Genomic DNA, 21,075 nt, shown 5'->3' with positions numbered 1-21,075 from the left:
CTCACAGACGAATCCTGGGTGAAATATTGGAGGAACTTTTAAGTCTTAATTTAGATTCTGCCCTCAATTATATTCTGACGCTAACGCCAATATAAATACCTCAGCCGGGGAGATTTCTCAATGTCTCCCATCCTGTTTGCTCTCGTCATCGAGCCATTAGCCTGCGTCATTCGTCAGCATATAATGTGAGCTTTGCTGTTCCAAATACAGGAGTGCTAATGCTTTGCTCTTGGCGAATGACGCAGGCTAATGGCTCAATGAAAAGGGCAAACAGGACGGGAGACATTCCTTCACTCTTAATTATGCTTCCACCCTCGCCAAAGGGCATAGTTTACTGAAACAATGGGAGAAGATTCCCCTCACAATCATAGGGTTGGTCCCCTGATCAAAATGCATGTGTTACCGCTGTTTTTGTTTGTTTTTAATAGTGTAATGATCAGAATTCTACAATCCTTTTTGGAAGCTTTTGACTTAGACATGTGCGCCTGCATTTGGCAAAGGAAGACACCATTGGTGCCTGTTGAACTAACACATGAAGAGGTCGACCTGGCACTTCTGCAGCTTGAACCTTACTATCAAGAGCCCTATGAAATTGAAGACGTGTGCATTGAAAAGGTTCACTAGTGAAGATATTTACTATTTGAACATCATGCTAAACGCTGCCTGTATTGACCTCTTTTCCTTCTAATAGATTCCCAGATTACCAAAGAGAATAAGGTATGAGCTCTCAAATGTTCATAGATTGTTTCCATTTGATCTGCAAGAATGCAAACTTCCTCGTCTACAAGCACAAATAAAACTTGTTTCTTCTTCTGGGTTGGGTTTACGACTTGGTCAGTCCATACTGAGTGGCTGGGTTTCCGGCAAATGAATGATTTCTTTTTATAACAATCAATTCATATCATAGCTCACATTAATGAGAAATAACTCCTTGCTCAGCCCTACACTTTAATTTAGCTAGACCCAAATCAAGCATTTTTTGTTTTGCTATTGGTTTGACACAAATACATTGTAAGGTTTTCCAGACCTTTTTTTATTACCTGCTTAGCAGGAGTTGGAAATTTGTGTTGAATTTTACTCCAAAATCTGGGTTGAAAGTATTATCTGACCAGGGCCGAATTGCGTAAGGTGCCCCAGGGGCTCAACGGGCATTTGCACCCACTATGCACTCTCCCACAGCACTTTGGTATTATAGAAGGGGGCGCAGACGCTTATGCGTCCCCTTCTATAATACCGATAGTGCTGGTGCACTTAAAGCGCCAGCACTATCAACAGAGGCTTTTCCCTCATGTGCATAGGTGCGTGCCCTATGCAAATGAAGGAATTCCTTTGAACCTCTGCCCGCGCCATATTACAGACTTGGGTGCAGAGTCAAAGAAGCCCTGAGGTGGCGCACTGACAGTGCACCATTTATAAGGTGGTGCCCTGTCAGTGCGCCCCCAGAGAGCTGTCCTCTGCAGGGGGTAAAGGAGGTTCCATGGACCCCCAGACATCCCCTTGCAGCGGGTGCAGTCACTATTATAGAAGGGAACGCACATGCGTCTGCGTCCCCTTCTATAATACCAAAGTGCCCCAGGGGCACGCAATGCGGGTGCAAACAGCTGCCGTGTCCCCGGGGCACTTATTGTAATACGACCCCAGGTTGCAAAATAATTCTCCTTCAATGGCGTTACTGTGGTTGGTTTAGTATTATAGCTATTTATTTGGGTGATTTTAAAAAATTGGCTTTTAACTGTAAATGGATGTTATTCTATACGCTAGATAAGATCAAAAAGATGTACGGTGGGTTTTCATCGGCATGTTTCAGATGTGGGTCTGAAGTTGGCGACTGGCTCCGCATAATGTTTATATCTGTCCCTGGTTGTTTTCTTGCTGGACCGAAATAATTTTTGCTGTAATTGGGACTCACAGATTGTTTCTGTTGGTTGCCCATCTCTGGCCATCTGCTACCTCTCGCTGGCAGACCACCCCCTCCCTCCCGATATTGCGGCTGTCTGTACTCATTTTTAGGTCGAGCATAGCAGCGGATGCGCTGCTGCTAGACCTGCTGTAAACAATAAAACCACTCTATTCCCACCCCGTGCTTACCATTAGGCCTGGGTGAAAATTTCATTCCGTTCGCGGAAATTGCGATAATTTGACATTTTCGCGTTCCACGGAGAGCGCGAAAATGTCAAAATTTCCGGTTTCCGCAGCTTGGCGATAATTTGTTTCTTGCTCGCGCTGTAAAATAATACATTCTCGCGCGCGATCGCCTTACCTGAATCCCTGCGTTCGCCGACAAGTTTTCTTGATCCGGTCGCGTTCTCCATGAGATGTTGTATTGTTTTTAGCCATTTGCGCTGTCTCGCGACAGTTCGCGCCCGCAGTGACGTCATGCGTCGCGCAATCACGTCTTTCTTCTCGCGATCATGCACCGCGAGACAACTCAAAACAAGATGGCCGCGCCCGCAAGCAACCACATGGGTAAGTTGGCGACCCGCAACCATGCAGAAAATCTCGCGAACATGCGGGGAAAAAAATGACGCATCTTCGCGATAGTTCCGCTTGTTTGCGATAATTTTAAACATTTTCGCGATAATTTGCGAAAGTTAATTTCGCAAATTCCGCCCACCCCTACTTACCATTGGTTCTCTCCAGCGTCGCTCTTTATTGCAACCTGCTGTTTCGTCCCGCAGCCGATAACTCACTTCCTTTCAAGACTTCAGGAGCACCGATAAAGTACAGTCTACTTACGAATAACTTTGTTATCTCCCTGTTTGTGAGAACTTCTTTTTTTATTGATGCTTTCATTCCATGTGTTTTGCCGTACGCATTAATGTAGATCCCCCTTAATGTTGTCGTTGTAATTTTTTTTTTTTCGCCCACTTGAGATTCTTTTGTTTACCGTCTTAATTAATTGCGGCCGCGCTTTCTTGTTTGTTTTTTTACAGTTTTATATAGCGCGTATGTAGAGCTAACTCCAGGTCACTGGGAAGCAAATGCCCAGGTCTGGGATTGTGCATTTCAAAGAATGTGCTTTATTATTTGCTTCTCTACGCATTAATGTAGGTTCTCCTTTCTGTTGTCGCTTTAATGTTTTTTTTTTCGCACACTCTAGTTTCTTTTGTTCCCGTCTTAATTAATGCCAGCCGCGCTTTCTTTTTTTCTCTGTGGCAGACGCTGCGTTTATTTTTTGCATTAACGCTTACAGACGTCGAGTTTACATTGAAACGAGGAATTGCTTTCCTGTCCCAGACAGTTCAGCTCTGCTCCTCTGTGGTTGCCTCTAGGGCTCTGCGAGTGCGGCCATTGGAGGAGTGGGTGGGATAGAGCAAAGTTCACTGTATCCCCTTAGCTCTCGCAGATCCCGGGCCGGTAAAGCAGCTTCATTCTGATAATCCCTTCTCTGACTTTCCAGTGGTGTCAGAGGCAGGCCGGCTTGCTGAGTCACTCTTGGTTAATCAGCGAGTCTGTTACATTTTTGCAACATTTCTTCTGTCAGCATGTTTATTCTTAAATGTATGGTGTTGAGGGGCAAATAATATTCTTCCTGTTTCTTTTGTAAGCCGCAGCTCAGCCATTGGGGGAGGGGTAGAGCCGGGATCGTTCTGTGGGCTTCGTTTTTAATGACTGCCCTTTAAGATGCTCACCTCTGCATAGCTCAAGAAGCTTACAAAATACTGCCATGGTTTAGCAACAGAAACAAGAAGAATCTAACCTCCCCCTCCTGTTACCATGCATTTAAGAATAAACATGCTGACAGAAGAAATGTTGTAAAAATGTAACAGACTCGCTGAATAAAGAGTGACTCAGTGAGCCGACCTGCCTCTGACACCTCTAGAAAGTCAGGGAAGGGATTAGCAGAACAGAGCTGCTTTTACCCACAGCAGTGAAAATCAAACGGCAACAGTGGTGTAACATTAGCCCCCACAGCCCCTGCTGCGAGTGGAGGCCTGAGCTTCAGGGGGCCCCATTCGGCACTGTGTGCAGACGGCAGGTTTCAGTGCGCTGACATATAATTGCACCGGCCGGCCGCGGGTTTCAGAGCAGCAGCCTTGGTGTGTACAGATACATTTACAGTGTCCCATATAGGCACACTGATTTTCACCAACCTCGATACATTTTTGTACAGCAACTGCCATTTCTTTAAGCTTGCTGCATGTTATAGAAGTTCGGAAAAGTAATTTTCCAAGTTATTTAAATTAATCTACCAGATGGCAATGACCACTATTCATATTTTAGTTTTTTAGGTCTCGCTAGAGCCAGCGCATTCGCTGGTCTGGCGATACATTTAATAGCTGGCTTTTAAAAGTGCTACTTTTGCCGGCCACCAGCTTGCTGTCACGCGCACAAGCGTGCTCGACGTGCACAGCTGCCATCTGACTTTCGCGCTGCGTGGCCGTGTCAGTTTCACGGCCACGCGGCAATTGCTTGTTAGGTCTCGGCTAGCGAAGGCTGCGCTTGCGCAGTCTCGCTCGCGAGACATAATGACTTGGAGAAGAGGGGCTTGAACCCGCCCCTCTTCTCCCCTGTTCTCCATTGGCTGGCCTCTTTAATGCTGGCCAGCCATTGGAGAAGAGGTCCGTCACTCCGAACAGGCCCCGTCCTTCTCGGATTCGGGGGCGTGTTTTTTCCAACTTTTCTAATTATCTCCTCCAGCCAATGGCAAGAGGAGAGTAAAGAAAAACACGCCCCCGAATTCGAAACCGCCGCTGCCTTTCTCCGAGGCATTTCTGCTTCGCCTCGGTGTGCTTGTTCTCTACTCCACGGGTGGCAACTCTTCAGGTAAGGCTCGCTGCGGTGAAGTCTCGCTTCTTTAGCTAATTATAAAATGAGACAAGATGTCTGCTGCTAATGCAGGACGCCATGGATATCAATCTCAAGCATGGCAGTTTTTATTTGCACGTAGTTTGTTTGTATCGTAGTCATGCGTTCACACGACCGCGGTTGTCTCAACAGAGTGGTGCCACTGCCTCCAAAGCTGTAAGCAGCCCGGCACCAGGCAGAGGACGCCCTCTTTATCTGTTTCATATCTGAGCGTGCCCTCTTGTGGCAAGAGGTCTCGTCTGCTTGCTGGTGATATGGCCTATGTTTGGCTAACAACGGGTCCGCGTGAACGTGCGCCAGACCAGTTGGGCTACGCAGGAGAGACCCAGTAACACCTACACTCCTGCCTCCCGTGTCTTATTTTAAAGACTAGGCCCCAGTAACACTCTTCCCCTCAGTGTCGGTGCTGGCCCGTCACCCAGGCAATCACCCGACACAACAGGCCCCCTGGACTCTTGGCTCTATACCTCCGGTCCCTGTACCTCTGATTCTGTACACTAGAAAGTGTCCAGCACGACACTACTCTCACTTCCACCGACATTGATAATAAACGTCACATGAGCCTCACGCAAGATAGCCCGTTTCTGGTCTGTGGTAAAAGTTGTGTTGGCGGTCTACTGCTTCTGTGCACCAGCAAGGGATGGCGGCTGCCGCAGTACATGCAGCTCGAGGAGAGGGGGCAGCCCCATGAGCGGGAGTACGCCATGTCCTGCCGGGTGGAAGCGGTGGAGGGCTCGGGCACCGGACCCACGAAGAAAGGAGCCAAGCGGGAAGCAGCCCTGAAGGTGCTGGCAGAGCTCCGCGCTGGCCTGATGGACGGAGGCACCGGCCCTGCAGAACCCGCCACAGCACTTGGGAAAACTGCACACTGCACCGGGGCCCCCCTGGACCCAGCCAGCCATGGTCGCCTTTAACCCGACTCAGAAGGCAGGTGTGAGGAGCGCTGACACTCCTGGCTTACTGCTTTCCTTCTGGCACTCTGTTACATTAACAATGAATGAATGAATGAATGAAGATATTCTTATATAGCGCATGGCTACCCGGAGGCATCCCAGCGCTGCGGAGAGCGTGAAGGAGGTGATGGAAATTACGGTAAAAGCCAGGTCTTAAGTTGTTTTCTGAATGACAAATGATTGGTTTCTTTGCGGATAGCGAGAGGGAGAGTGTTCCAGAGTTTCGGGGCGTGATAGGACAGGAGGCGGCCTCCTGAACGAGCCTTTCTGATTCTGGGGACTGCAGCTAGGTGGAGTTGATCAGAGCGGAGATTTCTTGTGGGTTTGTAGGGTTTCAGAAGATTTTTAATGGCAGGAGGACCTTTGTTATGAAGGATTTTATGAGCGATACAGAGGGTCTTGAAATGAATTCTTTCCTGTATAGGGAGCCAGTGCAACGAGTGCAGGGCGGGTTTGGCTGAACTGCGGTTGTTGGTTCCAGTGAGGAGCCTGGCCGCCGAATTCTGAACGGTCTGGAGTTTAGAGATTACTGTTCTCGGTGCGCCCATATATAAGGAGTTGCTGAAGTCCAGCCTGGAAAGGACAAGTGCCTGGACCACAATTTTGCGAGCGAGTGAGGGCAGAAGGGGAAGAACTTTTCTCAGAGTGCGGAGGGTACCATAGCAGGTCGCCGCCGTTTTCCTTGCTTGTGTCATAAAGGAGAGATCTTGGTCTAGCCATATGCCCAGGCTTTTTATTTCTTGTTTAGGTAGTGGGGCAGGTCCCATGTCTGTTGGCCATGATATGCTGGGATTAAAGCTGGCTGGATTGCCCAATAACATAAGCTCTGTTTTATCCCCATTGAGCTTAAGCTGTGAAAGGGTCATCCATCTATTAATTTCTTTGAGGCATGAACAAAGATTTACTGAGGACTGTTCCTCCTGGTTCAGAGCCACGATGAGCTGGGTATCGTCAGCATAGGTGACCAGCTGAATTCCAAATGGGGAGACTATCTGAGCTAATGGGGACATATATACGTTGAAAAGGGTAGGGCTCAAGGAGGAGCCCTGCGGAACTCCACATAAGAGGGGAGCAGGTTGAGACTTAGTGTTCCCTTCAAATACCTGGAAGGATCTGTCTTCCAGAAATGATTCCAGCCAGGAGAGAGCTTTACCCGTCACTCCCATATTTCTGAGATGGTGAATTAAGGTGTGATGATTCACCGTGTCGAAGGCGGCGCTCAGGTCTAAAAGGATAATGGCTGAGGATCCTCCCGCAGGGTGGCAAGGGTGGACTACAACTCCCAGAATGCATCTTCTCCAAATGAGTACTGTACGTGGGTGTGGAGCTGTGTGAGTAGTGCGGTATATGCCCCAATCTTAGCTCAAAGCGTATACCTCGTTGTGACTAAACATGTCCCCCTTTTGAAATCGTGAAGTGAGCAGTTATGTTAATCGCAGTATTCTTTGACATCTTCAAATTGCATTTTTGTCAACGCGTCTCTCACAGGCGAGGAACTTCACTTTTTGGCAAATCACAGCACACTAGCCTTAAAGAGTGACGATTAACCCCAACTTTATCTTCCTGAAACTGTGTCCACCTTACTGTACAAGCGACCCCGTCTTGGCTTCGCCTTTTAAAGGAAGCATGGCATGTGTAAATGTGTGATTTACATGTAAACGAAATCTTTGATTCCCATAGTGTGCCACCTGACGGTGTTTTGGTGTCTCTCTGAGATTTCTCGTATTACTTCAATATATATTTATGCCACCCAAAAAATGGAGGTTGGTTAGCTGTTTAAGATGAGTAACTGCCATGATTTTGCTGTAAATATTATTGAAAATGTTTGAATTCTGAAACTGAGAATGAATTAAACATTACTGGGGTCTGTGGAAGGGGTAATGGTCTTCAGAGTGTCAATCACTCTCGTCATCAGCGCCCCCACCCCCTCAGGCCAGAGGAGTGCCGCCCCCTCTTGCCACCACCCTCAAAATAAAACAATAATTAACCCCGTTTTATTTTAATCCCCCAACCCGCCCCAGGAATCTGGTTACCATGCGCTTGGCTGTTTGGCCTGCCGTCTCAGGTTGGACAAACCGTCATGCGCACTGAAGCTCTTTCCAGTCCCAGCTGCTGTGCTGCGCTGGAAAGAGCAGGCACAGGCTTCCAGTCTGTCTGGGAGTCCAAGTTGACCGTGCTTAGGCCTATCACAACGCTGCTTTAATGCCTCAGGATTCCCCGCAGTGCAGTCTGGGAGCCTGTGCCCAGAAGAAGAAGGAATGCAAGACAGCGGTGTTCAGGTAAGTTATTTATTTTTACTCTAACGCATATTTGCACATAATATGAATATGTGACCTTTTCCCTGTACATTCTTCAAAGAGGCTGAGAACTGCATGACCATGTATTTTGAACACCTTTTTGACAGGCACTGTTCGAAACTCGCACTGCCTGCATCCCCAACTGCATAGCTCTTAATCGTGACACCCATATTAAAACCTGGAGGGTACTCAGTTCAAATCATGCACAATACAGGAGTAATATGCTACACAAAAGAATGTAAATATCTGGGAATGCAAGACTAAGAAATCGATCAGTGTTTTTGCCTGTGAAGTGAAGGACATAAATACAGGCCCCAAAAGGGACCCGTTAACTTTACTTTTTTAATTATTACCATGTCTAAGACCCTGAGGGACCTGGCCAGCTTCAAGCCCCGACAGTATTCTTCATTTGCTTTCACTGATGCCATTTGGATTAACAACAAGGGAGGAAATTGTCTGCCTTTACTGCGAAGGGGGAGACTTTAATGACATGAGATGAGGCTAGACTGCAATATCCTCGGTCCTGGTCTGATGAGTAACGTGGTCCAAAATTATACTGCGATTCAATTGGTGGGGAGCAACCTTCCAATATGTGGTTGAAAAATCTAGGAGGAAATTAAACTTTGAAATGTGCAAATTCTGCAGAGGAATGGACTTTAATTTGATTAGAAATGGGCTGATCTTGAAAGTTTAGGCTTTTAGCAGATTACAAGGTTGACCTGTACTGGGTCAGTGTGACATGCTTCTAATGAACATATTGGGGGAAGTGGTCTAGCTGGCTGCATTTAAACTTTGCTCAGAAGGTCGCAAGATGCTGAAGTAAACTGGGGGATCTGCAAAGGGATGCCAACACTTTGGCAGCATGGTTATAAAAGCATTCAGACTCTGGGGAATAATGTTCCTCGCCTACCCACAAAGGTAGACTTGCAACACTGCCAGCCTTGAGACCAAGGGCATAGGAGACTACATTTCTTGGTGGGAAATAGACAGCAAAAGCAGAGCCATCAAAAGATGAAAACCATGCTTGGGATGCCGTACAGTAGTGCTAGCGGGGAAAGACTGGAGTATATCGCCAAGGAGACACAGTACACTCGGTCAAGGATGATTGGGGAGTGGCTGGTATGAACTAGATATCTGTAGCGGGCTAAGCCTAGAATCTACAAGTTGTTAACCCAAGGATCGACTGAAAATACTTTTAAGAACCTTAAATACAACCTGCTTTTAAGAGTTTCACTCAGATGGAGTGATAAAAGTTTGCCCTACCCCTTGTACTACCCGCCTGCGAGCGGTGATTACATTTTTCTATTAATAAATCTGTTGCCATGTGAACTTTGAGTTGTCTGTGTGATTTACTTAAGCATTGTGTGTGTGTGTGTATATGTATGTATATATATATAATTTTGTGGGATGGCGTTGGACCATGGCTATTGAGTGTCCTGACTCCTGATGTTATAAAAGCCTCGGCGGATATGCCGTCATACTCGTGTTTGTATTCCGTGATCTTTAAAAAAAAAAAAAACTTAACTGTAGCACAGGCTTATATTGACAGGACTGCTGAAAAGGTGTTTGGTCATCTAGAAATTCCTCGAACTAGTTTACCAGTTGGATATTGTTTCTTTCATGTACTTGATTTCAGACTGATTACACTGGTTCTATCAGTGGTTTGTCGACAACGGCAGTCTTGGACAGGAACGGTTGTATTCTGCACACGATTGCACAGTGCAGAGGCATTCACATCTGCTTTGACACCCCATCCTGAACAATTAAAGACACAACACTATTTGTACATGCGCTGCAGGGTGCATACATCAAGCTAGGGCCAAATGCCTTTGCTTGGCAGTTTGAAGGCTTATCTTAAACTCCAGCTTTCAATTTCCATAAGTCCTTTAACCCCTTCAGCGCGGCGCGGATTTCCGCGCCGTGCTGAAGGTTCTGAGCGCGGGCGGGGCCATGACGGAGCGGTTCCGTCATGCGCACAGCGCAACCGACGCTCATGACGGAACCGCTCCGTCATGAGCGTCGAAGGGGTTAATATAGCCTGAGAGATTGCGTAGCATTTTAGACAAGAACCCTCTATTTAAGAAACTCTGCCTTGCAGCTTGGATTACTTGTAAATGCCTGGCCCATACATGACATTATTTTTGTTTATGTTTTTGTTTTTAAAACATGTAGAGAAACGGCATTGTTATTTACAATGTCAATAGCTTAATCAGTGTGTGTGTAGGTGGCTCTGTGTGTGGGTGCAAATGCAATAGGTCTCGCATTTGAGAGTGATTAAGCTATTGACAGTGTAAATAACAATGCCGTTTCTTTAAATGTTTTAAAAACAAAAACATGAACAAAAATAATGTCATGAGCAATGCCAATAGCTCTAACTTTACCAATGCCGAGACCATTGCATTGTAAATGCTTGTTTTTCTTCACTTTTGGTCTAATCGCGGCACCCACTCTTTACTTTTAATGTTATAAGTAAAGCGCGGGTGCTGTCCCTGGCGGAATGCAGATTTCTCTTTGGTTCAAAAACTACAAGATCTGTGTTGCTTACCAGCAGCTGATGTAGATTGGCTTTTATCAGATCGTGAAGGTTTATTTTGTCTTCTGGGCCCGCCTCTTGTTTGCACTGCCAACTCTCAGGCACAGAGGGCCACTGCATTCCCTTGGCCTCTTCAATCAGGCTCCTCAGTTCATCATGGAAATGGGGCGTCATCTACGCCCCTGCCAATTGCACTGCTGAATATGCCATTATGGTACTTCTGTTCACAATACTTTTTTCTCACTTAATCTTTATAAACCATTTTTTTCAATATTTCTTTTTCAATTGTTCGTTAAATTCAGCCACATGCGGAATTATTTGCCATTTTCCAGACTTCTTATGTTCCAATCGTGACCATCCGGACCTCAAAAAGGAACACGACCAATGCAACAATTCATCCAAGGCAGTGCTTTTATTAAAAAACCCAATGCATTTCGGGCAATCAAGTGCCCTTCTTCAGGGGTCACTATGAAATAACAATAAAAACAATAATGTCAATTACTTTTTTGAATTAATAATTATATGTCTATTCGCAATATAATTATAACATGTTCGTTTTTTCAATATGTCATTTCCAAGTCAGCCCTCGCCTATTTTCCCATTATACCTTCACTGTATATACTCAAAAGAAAGCTCGCCCTCCTCCTGCCTAATCGTTATACTAAAGAGAAACATTCCGTGAATCGTTTCCATGAGATTCCCAACCTGCTGAACAGTCAACTTTCCCTTCCTTTTCTTTCGAATTCCATCTCACATATCCTTATACTTCTTTCCACCAAATCACCGTCCGGCACCCTTCCCCCATCATTCTATCTTGCTATAACACTAAACAAGACATACTTCCCCCAGAGGTCGTGTCCAAAACTGCAGCTTACGTGATATCAATGTTTACTAAGTTTTTATCCCTTATACCTATATCTTTTCATCCCGCCATAGCTCAAACTTTATCCACACGTTCACCCATCAGTTAAATTACACAACCCCTCTCATCAACGTACCTGCCGTGAAATGTTTAAAAATTCATCCGGCCTCTGGTTCGTCCCAAACTATCAGTGCTCCCTGTGCCCCTCCCTTATTTAACCACGTGTTCATCTCTATACAACTTTCTGATAGGCTTATTCCCAACGCTTTCCCGCCAGCAGTGTTACATGCAAATTTGCCTAAACACTTCAGCCCCCATAATGCAGTATACCAGCATTGACTCTGACTGAACTGTCATCATACTATTTACCATGACACATATCAACTACACATTAAAAAATCAGCGCCGATCAGTAATGTTCATAATTGTCTTGATGTAAACATTTTCTCATATAAATAACGCCACCGTCTTGTAAGATGAATGGAGATGTTTCGCCGCGTGTGGTTTTCGGTTCTCTGTCTCTGCTTCTTGTTCCATTTTAAACAATTGGGTGCTACCCCACCGGGCAATATTGTATCAACTTCAATTATAAGAGCTGGGATGCACACCGTTTTTATGTGTTTATCCATACATTATCCTTTGATCCAAGAATGCGTGCAATCTGGCATGAGTGTCTTTGCCCAAACGGCACCAGGTAAATACAAACATGGAGATGGGGCGTCATCTACGCCCCTGCCAATTGCACTGCTGAATATGCCATTATGGTACTTCTGTTCACAATACTTTTTTCTCACTTAATCTTTATAAACCATTTTTTTCAATATTTCTTTTTCAATTGTTCGTTAAATTCAGCCACATGCGGAATTATTTGCCATTTTCCAGACTTCTTATGTTCCAATCGTGACCATCCGGACCTCAAAAAGGAACACGACCAATGCAACAATTCATCCAAGGCAGTGCTTTTATTAAAAAACCCAATGCATTTCGGGCAATCAAGTGCCCTTCTTCAGGGGTCACTATGAAATAACAATAAAAACAATAATGTCAATTACTTTTTTGAATTAATAATTATATGTCTATTCGCAATATAATTATAACATGTTCGTTTTTTCAATATGTCATTTCCAAGTCAGCCCTCGCCTATTTTCCCATTATACCTTCACTGTATATACTCAAAAGAAAGCTCGCCCTCCTCCTGCCTAATCGTTATACTAAAGAGAAACATTCCGTGAATCGTTTCCATGAGATTCCCAACCTGCTGAACAGTCAACTTTCCCTTCCTTTTCTTTCGAATTCCATCTCACATATCCTTATACTTCTTTCCACCAAATCACCATCCGGCACCCTTCCCCCATCATTCTATCTTGCTATAACACTAAACAAGACATACTTCCCCCAGAGGTCGTGTCCAAAACTGCAGCTTACGTGATATCAATGTTTACTAAGTTTTTATCCCTTATACCTATATCTTTTCATCCCGCCATAGCTCAAACTTTATCCACACGTTCACCCATCAGTTAAATTACACAACCCCTCTCATCAACGTACCTGCCGTGAAATGTTTAAAAATTCATCCGGCCTCTGGTTCGTCCCAAACTATCAGTGCTCCCTGTGCCCCTCCCTTATTTAACCACGTGTTCATCTCTATACAACTTTCTGATAGGCTTATTCCCAACGCTTTCCCGCCAGCAGTGTTACATGCAAATTTGCCTAAACACTTCAGCCCCCATAATGCAGTATACCAGCATTGACTCTGACTGAACTGTCATCATACTATTTACCATGACACATATCAACTACACATTAAAAAATCAGCGCCGATCAGTAATGTTCATAATTGTCTTGATGTAAACATTTTCTCATATAAATAACGCCACCGTCTTGTAAGATGAATGGAGATGTTTCGCCGCGTGTGGTTTTCGGTTCTCTGTCTCTGCTTCTTGTTCCATTTTAAACAATTGGGTGCTACCCCACCGGGCAATATTGTATCAACTTCAATTATAAGAGCTGGGATGCACACCGTTTTTATGTGTTTATCCATACATTATCCTTTGATCCAAGAATGCGTGCAATCTGGCATGAGTGTCTTTGCCCAAACGGCACCAGGTAAATACAAACATGGAGATGGGGCGTCATCTACGCCCCTGCCAATTGCACTGCTGAATATGCCATTATGGTACTTCTGTTCACAATACTTTTTTCTCACTTAATCTTTATAAACCATTTTTTTCAATATTTCTTTTTCAATTGTTCGTTAAATTCAGCCACATGCGGAATTATTTGCCATTTTCCAGACTTCTTATGTTCCAATCGTGACCATCCGGACCTCAAAAAGGAACACGACCAATGCAACAATTCATCCAAGGCAGTGCTTTTATTAAAAAACCCAATGCATTTCGGGCAATCAAGTGCCCTTCTTCAGGGGTCACTATGAAATAACAATAAAAACAATAATGTCAATTACTTTTTTGAATTAATAATTATATGTCTATTCGCAATATAATTATAACATGTTCGTTTTTTCAATATGTCATTTCCAAGTCAGCCCTCGCCTATTTTCCCATTATACCTTCACTGTATATACTCAAAAGAAAGCTCGCCCTCCTCCTGCCTAATCGTTATACTAAAGAGAAACATTCCGTGAATCGTTTCCATGAGATTCCCAACCTGCTGAACAGTCAACTTTCCCTTCCTTTTCTTTCGAATTCCATCTCACATATCCTTATACTTCTTTCCACCAAATCACCATCCGGCACCCTTCCCCCATCATTCTATCTTGCTATAACACTAAACAAGACATACTTCCCCCAGAGGTCGTGTCCAAAACTGCAGCTTACGTGATATCAATGTTTACTAAGTTTTTATCCCTTATACCTATATCTTTTCATCCCGCCATAGCTCAAACTTTATCCACACGTTCACCCATCAGTTAAATTACACAACCCCTCTCATCAACGTACCTGCCGTGAAATGTTTAAAAATTCATCCGGCCTCTGGTTCGTCCCAAACTATCAGTGCTCCCTGTGCCCCTCCCTTATTTAACCACGTGTTCATCTCTATACAACTTTCTGATAGGCTTATTCCCAACGCTTTCCCGCCAGCAGTGTTACATGCAAATTTGCCTAAACACTTCAGCCCCCATAATGCAGTATACCAGCACTGAGCAATCCTCAGTTCATCAGGCAGCAAACCTGACACGTGTCAAAGGGCATGTAAGTGAATCGCACGCACATAAAGGGACCATTCACTGTCACTGTTATGACGCGGCACCCAACCTGAGAACCGTCCACACCCCCACCCCTCTCAGGCGCCCCTTAGAAGCCCTACAAGATGTTGCTTCTCCACAAGCAAGTCATGTGAATAAACCTGTCATTGGGCCGGCTCCACTATGCCCTGCAGGTAAACCGAGGCATTCATCCATCAGGAAGGCGAAGCACTCCAGTGACTGCCAGCGCGTGAAGAGCCGCGCACAGAGAGGGAGGCTTTCTGGAACCTTCTCTTCTGTCAGAAGAGTGCGCCGCTGGTAACCAATCATTGCCCCGGACACCTGACTGACAGCTTTGTGGACACATTTGGGGTATTTTTCTGACGTTTTCTAATAGTACAAGGCAGTAGGCCTTCGAATCTCACAGTGCCTACTAACCGAGGAGGAGGCTTCCCCGTGAGGCGCTAGGGCTAATGGATGCCTTCTGACGGCAATTAAGTTGCACACACTTTCACTAGTAAACCCACAACAAAAGGTTACAGAAATTGAAAAACAAGCATGACTCACCCAGAAAACTAAAAAAAGGCGATAGAAATACATTTAACATGATTTCTCAGTACTGGGTAAAAACAAGAGCAGCGCAAACAAGTCTATTGTTGGTTTATGAAGAAAGAATAGCTAGATTTTTTTTTTAAAAAAAACCTTTTTGTGCAGTTTATACATCATGCTTAGGATTCTGAATAAAATCAATTGCTTAAATGTACAGCATCATTTCATGTCATTTTCAACAAGGTGGGGACCTGTCGTTTTTTTCTCTCTCTTTTTTAGGGTCAAATAGAGCGCTACGTGAGAGGACACAATAACGCCAGCTGAGGGCGCAATTTTACTGGCGTGAAAAGGTTTCCAATGAACGGCGTTCTACCCTGCGAGCTAAACTTGTTTTTGAAATAGGTGCTTCGGCGGATATTTAAAGCTTCGGCTCATCAGTGTAGTATCCGGCTGGATACAGTCTAGTGTTCCATTGTGCCTGTAACCCACACTGAACACCCACCCACCACAGGCGTCACCAGTCAGGTGACCCTGACAATAAAAGGGGCCGAGCGCACGTGCTCGTGGCCAGTTTACCGTACCAGTAATCCTGTGTCCGTGTCCATCCCTTATCTGCATGCGGGCCTGAGGGCCCAATCACCACATTGGCGACGAGGGGGCTGTGCCCTGGCGTGAAGCAGCCCAGCAAATGAAAACAAAGGGGGAGAGAGAGCTGCCGGTGTGAAGGCCCCCAGCAGGCGAGAAGTGCCTGATAGCCTGCGGGCATGTGCAGAGCCCCAGGCGGGACGACGGGGACCGGGAGCCCACCCCGCACCGATGCGACAATGACCCGCGTGGCGTGAGGAGAGTCTCGGGGTAAAAGCGAGGAAGTCGGGTGCCCACCCCGACCCCGTCGCGCTGGCCACCGTGAGCCGCCCGGTCCAGAAATCGGAGTGAGAGCCCACCCCGCGTATGAACGACGTGAAAGCCCGCGGGGCATAAGGTGAGCCCGCGCGGGTGCAGTGCCCATGCATCCCGAGGGTCAGGGGCGGTGAATCCAGCACCAGGGCGCACCCTGGGGAAGTGAAAGGGACTCCGACCCCAGCTCTAGCCCCCCGTGCAGCACGTGAAGCGAGTGAGGCTGTGAAGGAAGAGGAGACAGTGCCGGGTCAGTGGCGTGAGTGCAGGAGAGCAGCCGGGCATAATGGTGACCCATATGCGAAGGGACGGAGCAGGCCGGCCGGCAGACGCGTGAGAGGAGGCCCACAGCGCACGTAGAGCTGCTGAGGCGGGGCGGACTAACGCCGAGAGCAGGTCGGCGCAGGCGGCCCTCAATGGCATGGGCTGCCAGTGATGAACAAGTTAAGCGGAGCCCACCCGCAGTCACAAGAGCCCCACACAGCCGATAAAGCAAGAGAGTCTGCGGCCGGGTGCACAAAAGGACTGTGTGCGGCCGAGAGGTGAGCTGCGCAGGCGGGAGGGGGACGAGTTTTCCCTCTCCAAGCACTAAACGTGCTTTGTTGCACCAATGCACGGCCTCAAATAAGGTAAAGGCACTCACCGTGGTGAAGCGAGTCCCCCGGGGGTGTCAGACTACCGGCGCGGGTCCCAAGAAGCTGCCGTGTGGCCAAGGAAAAGCAGCCGGCGGTGTCTGAGCCCAGCGCCGCGGAAGAGTACAATCAGCGGGGGCAGGCTGTAAAATAAAGGCTCATGGAAGCACGACTTTGAACTCAAAAGCAAGCGCGAAGAGCGCGAGTGTGCCCCCCTCCCTGCACAGCCCGGTGAGTACAGGAAAAAAAAATAATAGAGCACTCACCACGAGTTGGACTGCCCTCCTTCCCTCTGCTCCCGGGGTGATCGTTTCCAAGGCAAAGGTAGCAGTGGAAGCTCTGGGAGAGGCCGGCAGCGTGGAGCAGTAGAGCTGCAGGACCCAAGTCGAAAAAAAAAGAAACTGCAGCGCCATCTATTGGCCATTCAAGGTACTGCGCCCCCTGGAACAATCAAGGTGCGAATGCGTGGAGCAGTGAGTGCAACAGCACCGGGACACAAGGAAGAGCACTGAGGCATACTATTTGATCGGCATTGAGGAGCAGGAAAGGTGCCACGGGGAATGCACAGGGGAAAAACTGCAACACAGGAGAGCAGAGTGGAGTAGGCACGACCGCCCACACCCAAGTGGAAAATGCTGACAAGTGCGCACACCAGAGGCCCTCCAGGAAAAGAACCTGCTGACAAGGTTACGTGGAGTGCGGTGACGCCTACTGGCCAGGGGTAGTCGCCGCAAGAGTGAAGACACCAGAGTGCACCAGCCTCGGGTGGCAAGGTAAAAGAGACTCGTCAAAGCAGCAAGTCCCGAGAGGATCAGAAGGAAGTGTGCAGCAAGTGCGTCCACGGAAGCAACTGACGAGCGCAGTCAGAAGCGCGCTGCAGCACTGAAACACAGCGAGAGAATGAAAGGAGTGGGTGCACGACCACCAGAAGCCGACCGGCCGATGGTCGCAAGGAGGAAGAAACCGACCAGCAAGATGGTCGCAAGGAGGAAGAAGCCGACCAGCAAGGTGGTCGCAAGGAGGAGGAAGCCGACCACCCAGAGGGTGGCACGGAAGACGCCGACCGGCCGATGGTCGCACGGAGCAAGCCGACCACCCAGATGGTGGCACGGAAGACAGAAGCCGACGACCCAGATGGTCGCACGGAAGAAGCCGACCACCCAGATGGTGGCACGGAGGAAGCTGACCAGCAAGATGGTCGCAAGGAGGAAGAAGCCGACCAGCAAGATGGTCGCAAGGAGGACGACGCTGACCACCAGTTGGTCGCAAGGAGGATGCAGGCCTACAAGAGGTCGGAGAGCACACTTACCTGCCAAGGGTCAGAGCCGGAGAGAAGAGGAAGTCCGAGGGGACGTCAATGAAGAGGACCCCATTAGAGGTTCACAAAGAGGACCAGGAGGAGAAGGACAAGAGGTCCAGCAACATCAACATCACTCGAAATCAGAAGCAACTACGAGACAGAAGGTCGCGACGACCGGTCCAGTCACAGAGTAAAAGGAAGACAGTGTCCTAGTGGCAGGACAAGACCAGAGGGAAACGCGTAGAGTGCACACTACACGAAGAAGCCTGGTAAGGACGAGCAAGGAGGCAGGAAGACTGGATCACGTCGCAAAGAAAGGAAAAGGAAGACAGATCCTGAGTGGCATGATGCCACGACGAAGGAGGAAGAGAAGAGGAAAGGAGAAGAGCAAAGAGGTGTGCGGGACAGATCAACACACACACCAGAAGGGGAACACCCGAAGAGGAAAGGAGAAGAGCAAAGAGGTGTGCGGGACAGATCAACACACACACCAGAAGGGGAACACCCGAAGAGGAAAGGAGAAGAGCAAAGAGGTGTGCGTGACAGATCAACACAACACACACCGGAAGGGGAGTACCCGAAGAGGGAAGTGAGAAGGTGCATGGACACCCAGACCCAGTACCTGGAAAACAACATCAGCCCCACTGGGAGTATATGTCGATGCGTAAACCCGAAGGTCACCCGGGGACGACAGACACGAGCAGGCCGGTCCGTTGGTAACAACCACCTCTGGAACGTCACGGAAACAGGACCGTGGACATCCAAGGGGCAGAGGCCTCAGGGACACCGGTGGCAGCGGATCCCCAAGACGAGAGATGGACTGTTGAAGCTGGCTCTGGAGCTCCTGGGAGAACAAAGGCAGAGCGCGAAGGACCAAGTGCCAACAGCACCCTTTCAGGCGATACTTCGGACACGGAAAGAGGACCCGTAGTGACTCCCCCAATGCGAGTGGAGCGACAAGGCGGCGGTCCACCGGTCCAGTGGAAACCTGGCAACAAAGGGCCTCCGGGTTGTCCAGTGAGAGGGGACACCCACGAGAGAGGGGTATCCGTGAGAGGGATATCCTGCATCGGTGAGTCCTGTAAGAAGACAACTACTAGTTGGAGGAAACGCCTCTACCAGGGCATACAGCGGAAAGTTGAATAACGATGGTCCACCATCATTCCACCCACACTTCCACCGACGGCGGTACAGGAAAGAGACTGTGAAGCGCACTTCCACGGTGTAAGTCCAAAAGAACACATCCGTAGAGCACTTGGACATCGTGCCAAGGAGACAGAGTGGTCCCGGCTGTCAGAACACCCTCGCTGGCAGTTGACCATCAGCAAAAAGACTACGTGGAAGTCCTGATCACCAATTTATGGTTTATTTGTAACTGGTGTTTACTCCCACAGGTTCGGACTTTCATTTGGTTGAACTTTCATTAAAGTTTGGGAGGGATGTAGTATCCGGCTGGATACAGTCTAGTGTTCCATTGTGCCTGTAACCCACACTGAACACCCACCCACCACAGGCGTCACCAGTCAGGTGACCCTGACAATAAAAGGGGCCGAGCGCACGTGCTCGTGGCCAGTTTACCGTACCAGTAATCCTGTGTCCGTGTCCATCCCTTATCTGCATGCGGGACTGAGGGCCCAATCACCACAATCAGTACATTCATATTTTGAATAATAAAACGGCGATTCAAACTATTCACCCTGTGTTTTGACCCGTTTTTTTCTGACGGCTCCGTCGAGACGTGTTTACCCTTAGGGCACGCGTGTATTCTTTCTCTAAGGAGCCCATTTCAAACTGCCGATTTGTAAACTAAAAGTCTCTAAGTGGAATTTTCGGAATTTGTAAAACGGAGCTCCAGATATAAACATATCGATGTTTGTGGAAGACTAATATCTGCGCTCTCGATGTTTTAAATATCCTTATGAACGAGTACTAATTAGCTTAATTGATAGCATCACATGAGATGACTTAAGATGATTTCTGACCCCATGACATCACAGGAAGCAAGCTTATAAACACTGCATTCAACTTTTATCACTTTTTCTCATATTCAGTAAAAAAAGAAACAGACATTTACGGAGATAGTCATCCAGTAGCGAATATGTGTAACTATGAAAACAATATTCCAGTCTCAGTTTCGCAAATCAACTGAAATGTGTGATTTTATATAAATCCTTTAATTTCGCTTTTAATTGAGCATCAGATCTGAGACAACCCGCAGGACATTCAATTCAGAATGAGTGCGGTCAGAGCAGAAACCTATCCTAAAATCCAAGTCAAGGGGGCGCCAACGGCTGGGCTTGGGAGCGGTGTAGTCTTGAGACCCACTTGAGTGCTCCCCGGCTGGAACATTCACTTCAGACAATAATTGTCGTTTGGCTTCAAATAAAGAATTAATAAGCAGTGTGCATAGAATATACCATAAATAAATTTAGCAGTAAGGCATCCAAATATTGACAGGTAACTCAGTACAGTTCTATGTGAAATCCGCAAAGATTTGTCTTCTAAAGGTGAAGAAAAAGGCTGTTCCATACCTAGAAATCTGCCCATCCTTTTATAGGACTTTAGATAAAGACTTTCATTAATACACTCAATGCTAGAAATGGAAAAATAGAAGTGCAGGTACTCTACACCAGAGTACCTGCTTGTTTCTGAGATGTGCCGGTACTCTCCAATTAAAAGTATAGCATTTCTCTTGAGAAGTGCCGGTACTCTCCCTCCCAAAATAAACAAGCATTGGCATAGCCGATAGGTCTCGCTTTTGGGACCTTATAAGTATTTTGTTATGCAGCACAATATCCTTCGTGCAACAACATCAACTGTTGCATGGCTAAACACTTATAAGGTCCCAAAGGCGAGACCTATTGGCTATGCCAATGCTTGTTTGTTTTATACCTGACAACATTATTACTCTATTTTTAATTAGTGTTTTCACTCATTAAGGTGTACAGTATTTATAATTTACAAACAACATTCTGTTTTGGCTGAACAAATACACTTTATAAAACATGCCACTAATGTCCCCAGCAGCGCCTTTCCTG

General features: G+C 47.0%; 1 protein-coding gene across 3 annotated transcripts in view; it reads right to left on the bottom strand.

The window, feature by feature from the left end:
* Positions 1 to 21,075, bottom strand: part of LOC146808505 (transient receptor potential cation channel subfamily M member 2-like) — a 2,014,188-nt gene that overhangs the window by 1,811,627 nt on the left and 181,486 nt on the right. The window contains exon 1 of one of the 3 annotated variants that reach the window (XM_085623585.1): positions 10,605 to 11,058. The exons of the other annotated variants lie outside the window; for them this stretch is intronic. The gene's annotated coding sequence lies outside the window, so the exon portion shown is untranslated. Of the gene's footprint in view, positions 1 to 10,604; positions 11,059 to 21,075 lie in introns of those variants that run through there. 3 annotated transcript variants of the gene reach the window in all.

This window comes from Triturus cristatus, chromosome 8 (genome assembly GCF_964204655.1).
Source record: "Triturus cristatus chromosome 8, aTriCri1.1, whole genome shotgun sequence".
NCBI lineage: Eukaryota > Metazoa > Chordata > Amphibia > Caudata > Salamandridae > Triturus > Triturus cristatus.
The sequence above is the reverse complement of the archived record's forward strand: the minus strand, read 5'-3'. Positions and strand labels throughout refer to the sequence as shown.